Source organism: Neofelis nebulosa, chromosome 6, assembly GCF_028018385.1.
Source record: "Neofelis nebulosa isolate mNeoNeb1 chromosome 6, mNeoNeb1.pri, whole genome shotgun sequence".
NCBI classification, from domain to species: Eukaryota; Metazoa; Chordata; class Mammalia; order Carnivora; family Felidae; genus Neofelis; species Neofelis nebulosa.
The window spans coordinates 75,979,524-75,991,633 of record NC_080787.1 but is presented as its reverse complement, the minus strand read 5'-3'; the positions used below and the strand labels follow the sequence as shown (position 1 = coordinate 75,991,633).

The window sequence follows — 12,110 nt, the reverse complement described above, 5'->3', positions numbered from 1 at the left end:
TCCACCTTACCACTGCCTGCTCTTGGTACTAAAATCTTAAATTCCTGAAGAAATGTTGAATGCATTGGACTGAAGCTAAGTTAGGCAAATATGTTTATGTCTAAACATGGCCAGCATGGTGGCTAAAGTGAAATAGAAACTTGAATAATATGATGCATTATAGATTTCAGAGATTTTCTTTAGAAGTCAAGAAATAACTTGAGGAATCCAAGCTTAGAAGTTAAAAACTTGATCTGAACTTGTGTGTGCTGTGCTTCTCACATTGACTAAAAAGCTCTCTAACTTGACTTTCCCTTGGGAAACATTATCACAACATTGCTACCATCTATTTGCCTTTCTGCTTCAGCCAGCCACCAGAGTTCATGGTTTTCTGCCTGCAGCTTCCTCTTTTATCTGAGGCCATTCTATGAGACCCTGATCCACTGGAAAGAAACGTAATCGTCTGATCTGCATGGTTGCTTCCACCCATGGATTGCTTCCCTTGGTGAAGCATTTAGCACTAAGCCAGGAGCACACAAGCTCTGATAAAACACTCCAGAGGAAGAGAGGATTTGCTATCGCAGCTGTTCATTATTTGTTAACCTCTGCAATGTTTGTCCTGTTAGTATTGTCCAGTTTGAGGAATATTTGGTAAGAGAAAAAACATGTTTTAGAGTCCATATGTCCTTATGCATAGATATCTGGGAATTATTATTGTTCATTTTTTTTTAACGTTCACTTATTTTGAGAGAGAGAGAACGCGTGTGCGCACAAGCAGGGAAGGAAAAGAGAGAGGGGGAGAGAATCCCAAATAGGTTCCATGCTGTCAGCACAGAGCTCAACATGGGGCTCGATCCCACAAAATGTGAGATCATGACCTGAGCCAAAATCAAGAGTCTGACGCTTAACTGACTGAGCCACCCAGGTGTTCCTGTTTATTCTTACTTTGTAGCAAAGATTATCTCTACATATGTGGACCCCAGGATCTTTATTTCAGTTAGGCGCGCCTTACAGGCTACCTTCTCCATGTACCGCTGATCCAGGACATTTTATCACTTGAACTGTCCCTGCTGAGAACAATGCATAAGAGCTACAACTTGTATCACCATGTGGTAGAAAGACCATGAGATTTGGGGCTAGGGGGTCTGGGTTGAGTTAGGGTTCTACCACCTAACCACATAGATTTGTTTAATCACTAACCTCTAAAACATGCGTCTTGAGGAAAATTTAAGAAAAGAGTCTGTAGGAGGGTTTTGAAGTGCAAATGAAATAAAAGTATGAGGAAGCACTTTGTAGGAAGTAAAGCACAATGAAAGTGTTAGTCATCCCTGTTGATGGTATTAATGTGATTAGTAGAAACAGAGTGGGAAGAAAGAGAAAGATGTGCTTGGGAGATTAATCCTGGTAGCGGCAGGAAAGACAAAGGCAGAGCTACGGGACTCTGAGAAAAGTGGTGGTTGTGGGGCAGGGGGGACATGAGATCAGGGAACCAAGCCTGACTAACCATTGTATGATTAATCTGCTCGTCATTGTCCTCAAGAGAATAAACCTGGCCTGCAAAAGAGAGGGGGTGGAAAGATGAGACACCCGCTGTGAGACCTTAGCACTTTGTCATCTTTCCCACAAAGCAGGTTCCATGAAATCATTGAAGATGGAGGAAGAAATAAGTTTGAACACAATGTAAGGGGTATAAGCAAGTCTGAGAAGAAATCATAAGTGTGACCATGCTGGCCCTTTCTGCAGCTTACGGTTAATAATGGAACACTTTTTAATCACTTCTGCAGTCAGCTCAGACTCAGAAAGACCCACGCAGTGACAAAAGACTGCCGGTAACCTACACAAATGTCTGTCCTCCCACACTGTCCCCAACCCATCCTTCTCAGAACCCTGATTTTTCTACTCAGTATATTGCAACTCAAAACAGAAGACTACATTCCCAGCTACCCTGACACCTAGGGTGGGGTAGCGAAGATGGGACTAACTTCTGTCCATGACATATATTGAAAGTGTTTGCGAGACTTCAGAAAGGTCCCTTAAATGGAGCTGATTCAGCCTAGCAGGTTCCTTTCATGCCCTTCTTTCTCTGGCCAGCCACACAGCCATGATGCTGGACTACCAATCTTCTGCCATGAGTGTGCTGTTTCTTACACCAGCCACAGTCAAGTTCCCACTAATCCATCTACATTTGTTCAAACAGCACCTCCAGAAGACAAGAGGGCAATGATGAGAACCATCATGCCAAGCCAAGCAAACCACAGAGCAGAGGCTATCCTAATGGCAATGTGAACCTACAAAATAGAGCTCTTGCAAATAATCAGACTGTATAGATAAGAGAAGATGCAAACTACAGGACACAGATTACTCTAGGTGAAAACTTTCCGCAATCTAGAGATTAGAATGAGCACCAGGACCAAAAAACATTCTTGTAGACCCAAAAGCAATACTATAGGGGCAAAAAAATGGATCTTGAGTCTGAAAACATGGAAGAAGAGCTCACCTCTGACAATCATGTACTGTAGGCAGAAAAAAATACCTGATGAAATAAACCAAATTCATCTTGCCTTTTTTCTTTCTTAGATGTTGTAATTTTTACTTTATTGCTGTTGTTTTGGTGGTGTTATTGTTTTTCTGGATGGAATTCTCTAGAAAATACAAAGAAGGAGGGCTCTCTGACACAGAAAGCTATAAGAAGTACAAAAGCTAAGTTGCAAAAACTTCAGGATGCAAGAAAAAATAAAGAAGCAAGTGGAACTTCAAAAAATTTACAAATAATCCATAGGAAAATTTAAAGCACATTGGTAGCAATAAGTAGTAGACTATATATTGGAAATTTGAAGTAGTAGGGGTACCCCAGTGGCTCAGTTGGTTAAGCATCTGACTTCAGCTCAGGTCAAGATCTCATGGTCCATGAGTTCAGGCCACATGTCAGGTCTGTGCTGACAGCTCAGAGCCTGGAGCCTGCTTCAGATTCTGTGTTTCCCTTTCTTTCTGCTTCTCTCCTGCTCATGCTCTCTCTTTCTCTCTCTCTCTCTCTCTCTCTCTCTCTCTCTCAAAAATAAACAAACATTAATAAAAAAAAAAAAGAACTCAGATTTTGATATCAGATAAAACTGGCCTTAAATCCTAGAATAACCATTTCAGTGACTTTGGACAAGTTAGCCATTTCCAAATGACTGGGCTTAAAAAAAAAAAAAATTCCAGTATGTAGAAAATTAGGGGGAAAAGAGAGAAATGATAAGGAGGAAAGAAGACTGTGAATCCAACAGTCAAATAATTGCTACTCAAGTGTAAAGCAAATGAACAAAAATAATAACCAAAAATATTGCAAAATAAAACTTTCCTGAACTGAAAAAAAGACCACCAGAATGAGACCAACAATGACACATCATCCTCCTCCCTCTTTTTTCACTTTAGAAATAAGAATCTAGGTAGAAAATATACATGTCACATACGAAAGCACAAAAATGCTTTGCCCTCTAAAATACCCAAAGTTAAAAGATGATGGTGATAATCTGTAAATTTTTCTGGTATATAAATATATAATCCAACAAAATATCTCTCCAGCTAAAACGTGGGGAAAGGCATTCTAATATATACAAATTCAAATCAATAAATAAAGAAGAAAATTAATGTATTAGAAAAAGGGAGACTAAGCTTGATAAAGAAATCCAAGCTCCTGCTATTTGGAAAGGTAAGAAGAAATAATTCTGGAACATGTAATAATTCAAAAGAGGAAATACAAATATATATGAAAGAAATGAGAAATGCTTTATAAACACAGGTTGAAAAATAATAAAAATTTGAGATGTCAAGCAAGAAAAATCTGGATAAAATGTGTAATTTTCTAGAAAGTTGCCAAAATTAATTCAAGAGGCAAAAATAGGCTGAAAACCATGAAAAATAATGAAATAGTTATGAAAATGTACTCCTGAAATGGCGACTAGGACCAGATAGATACATGAGTAAATTCAACAAAATCTTCAAGAAATAAAGAATTCCCATGCTGTTTAAATTTTTCAGAATGCATAAAAATATTTCACCTTCCCATGTCCTGATATAAAACCAGTATAACTCTCACAGCAAAACTGATGGAAGCAGCTCAAAAAAGAAACTGTGGTCTAATGTGTCACGAACATAGTTATAACAAATTTAAATAAATGATACAGAAATCTGTTTGAACATAATATGTTTAACTTTTAAAACAGTCAGGGAAACACATGTCCATGATAGGAAATTTTTTAAAATACACATCTATCAGCCCACCTTCTTTAAAAGGAGAAAAAGAATGAAAAAAAAATGGCAAAATAGTTTGGACCTCCCAGTTAGGGTAGTAGACGATGAGAGAATCTGCCCACTCCAACACTTGATGAAAGGAACAAAAATACATGACATAAACTTTGAAAAGAGGTGGCCAAACAAATAAATAAAAGAGGCTTATTTGCTCCAAGAAGGCTTTTAACCTTATCTGCATCTCTCAGAAGAAATGGTAGGGAAAGTAGATGATTCAAGTAAGTCCTCAAAATGTTACTAATATTTCTAAAAATAGAGAGGAAGCTGGGAGAGCAGGCTGCTGGTGAGAAAGTCAAGGGAGCACTCTGGCAAACATCTCCACCAGAGGAACCCACAGAGGAAGAGAAAACTTCCAGGAACCACCATTCTCCCCCTCCCAGCTGCAGAGGAAATAATAGAGGGTGCTCAAGACCTCTGGCAATACACTGCAGAAATGAAGACAAAAGATCAGATAAATAAGAAAAAATATAAAAACTGTTCACAAGAGCCAAAACTTGAGAGATGAAGCAGAAGGTAAAACCCCTTTTGTCCCCCAGTTGAGATGATAACAGGGCTACACCCACAGTAAGTGTTATCCTGAAGGGGGAAGAAGGGTGAATGCTCACAACTGGGAGAAATGTGGAAGTAAAACAAGGAAAATGAAGATTTTAAACAACCCATCTACTAGAAGCATAAGCTTCAAGGCCTCACACACAAGCCAGAAGACTGGTCTGAAGTGCTCAGGAAGAGAACACACTCCAGGTAGATGGAGTAGACTGTGAAACAGGAAATTTGCCCAAATCAGAGAAGAAAAAGCAGAGTCAGAGTTTCCATCATCCCTACTCTCTTGACCTGAGGCTAGGGAAAAATTAAGTGCTAGCAACACCCAGATCTCAGAGTGCAGCTCTGAGAGAGAAAGATGAGAAGGAGAGGTCTCATGGAGAGGGAATCCTGGAAGATTCACAGACACACTTCCGGAGCAACCAAAGCATGTTAAGCATGAGCAAGATGAAAAGAAATGGCATTGCAATTATATAGAAGCACAACAGAAATACAGGGAAGAAAAGTGACATGACCTACAAGAGAGACAGAAAAATCTTACTTGGAAAGAAAACACATTCTAAGAGCTTAAGAGACTGTCTTACATTGACTCATTGTGTGCAAGGACTTAGTGGCAATATGAAGGGGGAAAAAATGAAAGCCCCTAAAACAACAGAAGTAGGTAATAAAGGCAGTCTGCAGAGATCAACTGGGACTGCGATGACACCATTAGAATCATTACTCCTCTAGTTGATAGATTAGAAAGAGCAAGAAGGAGCTAAAGTCATATTAATGGGATAAAGGAAAGGCTTGAGATAGTCCCGATATCAGAAAACAAGTTAGAAAGAAGCTGATAGAAGGCAAAGCTAGTATAACAGAAGGATATTTTATGCCTCTGTCATTGTGATCCAAACACATAAAACAGAAGAAATATTCAGAAATATTAAAAAGAAAAGTCCCTGAAATGAGAGAGAAGCTCAGATTAAAGAACAGAGCTTCTCTACTGAGGAAAAGATATAGAAAGATCAACATCGCAAGGTATTAAGTATTAAGGCATTAAGTTTCAAGGACAAAGAAATAAGTTTTCAGGCATCCAGAAAGAAAAAGCAAGTCAGTTAAAAGGATGGAAGTCAGGTTGGTTGCAGACTTCTCCACAGCAACATACTAAACCAGAAAACAGTACAGCAATATCTACAATATCTTGAGTGAAAAAAATTATACTATATCAAAATAGATTATAACCAGACACATGTGTTTTGGAATAAGGGCAACAAGCAGACAGGCCAAAAATGAAAGAACTTAGGAAACACAATACATAAGACCTTCCTGAGGGAAAAAACAAATGCAAATAAAGTAAGCCCACCAACAAGTGAATGGGGAAATCATAGTAAAAGGACTAGTTCAATACTCAGTGCCATAAAATAATAGAGAAATGTCAAAAAAAAAAAAATTCTAAGTCTGGTGTCCCACAGGATGAAGCAGAACATATATAAAGGGTCAAAACAGATTGGATTCACTGAATTAAAGAGCACACACATCACCAAAACAAGAGAGCTACAGTCAACTTTGCCTTAATAGAGTAAGAAACAGTTAAAAGGAAGTCATATTACCAGATCTTTGCTATTTTCAAGAAAATCCAGAAATCCAAACTTCTGTCTTAATTCTCCCAATTAAGGAAAATAAAGTCCGTCTGTTAGTGTTGGTTAGGACATCGAGGGCAGGGAAAGAGCGAAGGAAGGGGCAAACCGCTCCAGATTGGTAGGCAGCAGTTTTTAAAAAGCAGGGGAACTTACAAGACTTGTCTTCAGCAACTGCAAGAGAAGCCGCGTACATCTCTGCACCTGCTGTCAGAATCTTAAGTTTATACGGAGGCCTTAACCGGCTATAGTCACGTATTCAGACCAAATAGCCTCAACAGCAACACACTCTCTCAAGCGTACGTCCTTGAAACAGTGTGATAATGGTGGGCAGAATGTACATTCCAAAGACAAGGGAGGAGCCTCTGGTTGCCTGTGTCCAGCTTAAGGGTGGACCCGAGGTCATGTCTTCTCGATGACCTCCGCCAAAGTTAGCGGGCCTGGCTGGTTGGTAACCAGTTTGTCACCTCTAAAAACAAGGTAAAATAAGACCTAAGAACAATGCCCACTCAGTTTAATCTTGGAGGCAGACAATCAACTGAAAACTTTCCATAGGAAAGAATTCATGGAATAGGAGTACTATGGACCCTCCTTGTACTTAATGATAGAAAGTGGGCAATAAATGATGTAGAAACTGTGATAAGACCAATGGTGAGCAGTGAATCAATTTAAATACAGAAGTAAAACTATGACTCTAGTAATTATCCTTACCAAGTAACATAATGCAAAAAATATAAATCTTGGCAATGTAAAACAAATATATATAGCATATGTATATTATATATACAACTAACAGGTGGAAGAAAGAGAGGTGGGAATAAACATAAGCATACTAAAAATATATGTGTAATTTTTAGAAAGATATTCCATTATTTCAATGTTCTCACGCATTTTCTTTTTTTTTTAATTTTTTTTAACGTTTATTTGTTATTGAGAGACAGAGAAAGACAGAGTGTGAGCAGGGGAGGGGCAGAAAGAGAGGGAGACACAGAATCCGAAGCAGGCTCCAGGCTCTGAGCTGTCAGCACAGAGCCTGTCGCGGGGCTCGAACTCACAAACCATGAGATCATGACCTGAGCCCAAGTCGGTCGCTTAACCGACTGAGTCACCCAGGCACCCCTCATGCCATCATTTTCTTAATCTTTCAGTGATTGTTTAAGAATTAAAATATGTTTCAGTAGGGGTGCCTGGGTGGCTCAGTTGGTTAAGTGTTCAACTTCGGCTCAGGTTTATACACAAAGCTAATATTTATCCACAAAGATAAATTTTATCCACAAAGCTAATATTACATAGGGAACAAAGATAGCCATTTCACAGTTCAAAGAGTTCTGAGATCCATATTAGAGGTAAATACACAAAGTTCATTAATATATCTGAATGTGTATATGTATAGTCACATACTGAAATATTATAAGCAGGACAGTGTAGGAAGGTAAGACAGGTGTGAATGATAAATCATGTGGAGAAAAGAGTAGAATCTAATGGTAGAGAAATGAATTCACCGTGAAGCTAATGAAACTTAAGCTTAAGGGCTCCTCACTTACACCAGACACTGTCAAGTCCCTAGGAGGGAGTGTACCAATGTGTTCACATAGTCATATAATTTTTTACAAAATTTGCAACAGTAGGATATTTTAACTTCAGTTAGTAGGGCTTCTGTCTTTTTCTACTCATTTTCCCCCACTGGCGCACTTTCCCTCCCACAGAGGGAAGTAGCCATGAGTATTTGTGGTTCAGCTACAGAGAAATTAAGCTGGGGTACATTTGTTGGGCTTAGTGGAATACACTGATGTGATTCACAGTCATCTGTATATATTGTTAAGTTATTACCCTCCTTCACAGCATAGGACTGGCTTCCAAAAATACTCTGCAATATACTTTGCCGACTCATTCTCTATTCTGACATGAAGGTGCAGGCTTATAGGCTATAAACATGCCTACAGTTCACAACCCAGGGAACATGTGGATCATTTAAGGAGAACAAGACTTGAAAAGTATAGACTCAGAAGCCAGTCTGCAGAAAACTCTTCTGATCATCAGACCTGTAACACTGCAAACAGATGAATTGGCACCTTAGTATGCCTCAATTAGAAGTTGTTTTTTTTTTTCCTGGCAGAAGCAAACTTGATGAAGCAGAGTAAACAATTCTGACTACACTGAACTTTTTTTTTATAGCAACCATGAGAAATAGAATTTATCAGACTCTGTTTGTAGCACACAAACCTATAACAGAACTATAAACAGGAAGTACATCTGCATGTGAAATTCTGTTTCATGCATCCCAACTCTCAGTGACAAAGACACAAATTTCATCCAGCCATGTTAGAGGTAAGATTGAATTATCTGTCTGCCTTCTCCATAGAAAACGATCTTAGAAAATTGTTGTCCTGTAAAAAGGCAATCAGATCTTACAAAACTAAACATATTATTACCATATGCCAGTAATTGTACTCTTTAGTATATTCCCAAAGGAATTGAAAATTTATACACACATAAAAACCAGCACACAAATGTTTGTAGCAACTTTACTCATAATTGCCAAATACTAGAAACAACTTAGATGCTCTTCAGTAGTTGAATGGATAAATAAACTGTGGCACACCCAGACAATGCTACAAAGAAATAAGCTATTAAGCCATGAAAAACCATTGAGGAACCTAAAATGCATACTACTAAGTGAAAGAAGCCAAAATGAGAAGGCTACATATCATAGGATTCCAATATAAGATTTTCTGTAAAAGGCAAAACTATAGAGACAGTGAATAGATCGGTGGTTGCCAGGAGCTGGGGGAAGAGACGAATAGGCAGAGCATAGATGAATATATGTTATTACACTTGTGAAATGTCTAAACCTGTGAAATGTCCAACACCAAGAATGAACCTTAAAGCAAACTACAGACTGTGGGTGATAATGATGTGTTAATGTAGGTTCATCCTTGGTTTAAAAAAAAAAAAAGAAAGAAAGAAAGAAATGCAGGGCGCCTGGGTGGCTCAGTAGGTTCAGCACCAACTTCAGCTCAGGTCATGATCTCACAGTTCGTTAGTTTGAGCCCCGTGTCAGGCTCTGTGCTGACAGCTCAGACCCTGGAGCCTTCTTCATATTCTGTGTCTTCCTCTCTCTCTTTCCCTCTCCCGTTTGCACTCTGTCTCTCTCTGTCTCTCAAAAATGAATATTGAAAAAATTTAAGAAAAAAAAATGCACCATTCTGGTGAGTCAGTAATAGAGGAGGCTAAGGGGGTTTACCTAAGATATCTCTGTTCCTTTTTCTTCATTTTGCTGTAAACCTAAAACTGCTCTAAAAAAAAAAAATTAAGGCTTAAAAAAAAGAGACTATGCAGCCAAAAATAATAAAGGTTAAAAAAAGGCATTGTAGAAATGTGGCAGGCAGTTTATTAATACCATTATTATTTTTTCTTTTTTTAAGTTTATTTATTTATTTTGAGAGAGAGCGCAAGAGGGGGAGGAACAGAGAGAACCCCAATCTACTGACGACGCACAGCCTGACGCAGGGCTCGAACTCATGAACCGGGAGATTATGACCTGAGCAGAAATCAAGAGTCGGATGCTCAACAGACTGAGCCACCAGGTTCCCCTTGCATTATTTTTCTGAATTTTATTATGTCTGTGGCAATTGTCAGCTTTTTAAATTTTCTGATTCAATGTGTTTCCTTTTCTCATTCTAAACACTTTCTAAACACTTCTGTATCTAATTTCGTATTTGGAATTTCGTATTCTTTTTAAAGAGGGCTCCAAAAATTGTAAGTAGTGGCCTCCATAAAACCTACATCTGTCTTTGTTCAGGGGAGGTAGCTTTAAGCAAAAGTGAATTTACAAAACCAGTGAATAATACTCTTGAGGACCATTATCAAATCACCAAGGTCTCCAAATATCCTCAAAAGTGCTCAAAAGGAAAGAACTTGAGTAAGTGAGGGTTCTTTGAGACCGAGGTGTCACCAGGAGCTTACATGGCCTGCGCGGCCTAGAGAGAGGCCAAACGTGAATTCCACGTTTGGCATTGTCCCTGAGAGAGCTCATCCACTCTTCCCATAGCCTTCCCCTCAACATCAACAGATCACCTTCCTATGAGCCACCTTTCCTTACAGTGTTTGCACAGGTTTTTTTTAAGCATACCACAACAGAGCACAACATGACAGAACACGGTTGTTTACTAAGTCCCATGTGTAACATACAGGAAGGTGTACTTAATCATCCTGTCCTCATACCTTCGTCTCTCTTTCCCCGAAACACGGCAGAGCAACATAGCACACTTCTTCCATATGCTACTCCTGCAGCTGCCCCCTTTTCCCTGCTCCCCCAGTTTTACAAACCTTAACAACAGTGGCATTTGAGAAAAGCCTGGAATGTCTGGAGAGGTTCTGCATGATGGAAACTGTATTTAGAGAAACTAAGCACCAGAGCAAGCAAAGTAGGCCATAAACATCTGCCAGTGTCCTGCTGTCTGAAGCAAATGTAAATGGATTCCTGGCTTTTTTCAGAACCTTAGAGTCAACGATAGGATGTAGGTACAAACTTAGGGCAGATCTAACTCTAGCTCCTGGTTTAGAAACCAATAAGCTCAATTTCTGACACTCATTCCTTAATTCTACCTCCTAAAATGACCAACCAAGGGATAAATAATGATATGGAGAATACTACTATGAATCACAACCACAGATTTCCATAGACAGACATTTTGTTCTCTATTATATTTTTTTATCATTATTTCTTTCCTCATTCAGGCAAGGATTTTGCCCAATTTAGTAATTAAGGAGCGGGGATCTAAATAAAGAAACATAGCTAAACAACAAGAGGAGTAGAATAAGTCTCTAGCTTGCAGTTTTTGGTTTGGTTTTGCTCTTTTAATCCAGGCAGATAACCAAAAACCTGGGCAAGGAAAAATGTGATAAAGGATCCAGTATGTTCAAGAACCCCAAGCCTGGTAGTTTCCTCAGTAGATGCCATTATTTACACAAACATTAAAAACTTCAAGAGATGTAAGATCTGAGCTAATAGTAGAAGTGACCAATTATAAATAAGTTTATTGAAATAAAAAAAATAATTATAGCAGTATTGTAAGGGTTTTGCCTTCAAAACATAACAGAAATTCATTCTAGAACTTTCTATGATAGATACTATTATAAAGCTTAACTAAATATCTGACATAAGAACACTGCTTTGAATTTTCTCTGATACATAAAAGCTGATTGCAATTACTTTAATGTTTTCCAGGATTGAAACATTATTAGTGAGAGAAAAAAGTCACTGTATTCATAAAATGTCAACATTTAATATTTTCTAATTCTTCAAGATGTTTCTATCAAACATTCTTTGGGTTAGGTAACACCAGGATAAAACTGACTCAGCTACTCTTTGCTGTATTTGTCCATTCATCTTCTATTATGTGACTAAAATACATGTTATTATCTAACAGGCTTATGTGGATGTCTCAATTCATACAACTTCAAAGAATGTTTATTAATGAGGATGTCATTCAATTGCATAGGTTCTGGAACATGAAGTTTCCAGCTGGGGGTGTCTAGTCTACCATCCTGCTTCAAAGAGCACAGAAACTCAATATCCAGTCCAGGGGAAAAGGTGATGAGTAGTAGTACGTTTGGCTAGATGCCACATTAGGAAGCCAGTGAAGTTTTGAAGTTAGTCATATTCTTCAGAGAACATGACTA

General features: G+C 38.5%; 1 long non-coding RNA gene across 1 annotated transcript in view; it reads right to left on the bottom strand.

Annotated features, from left to right (window-relative positions):
- LOC131514483 (uncharacterized) overlaps positions 1-6,825 on the bottom strand; it is a 270,591-nt gene extending 263,766 nt beyond the window's left edge. The window contains exon 1 of the long non-coding RNA XR_009263090.1: positions 6,582-6,825. This is a non-coding gene — a long non-coding RNA (uncharacterized LOC131514483). The remainder of the gene's footprint in view (positions 1-6,581) is intronic.
- Between the last annotated feature and the right edge of the window lie 5,285 nt (positions 6,826-12,110).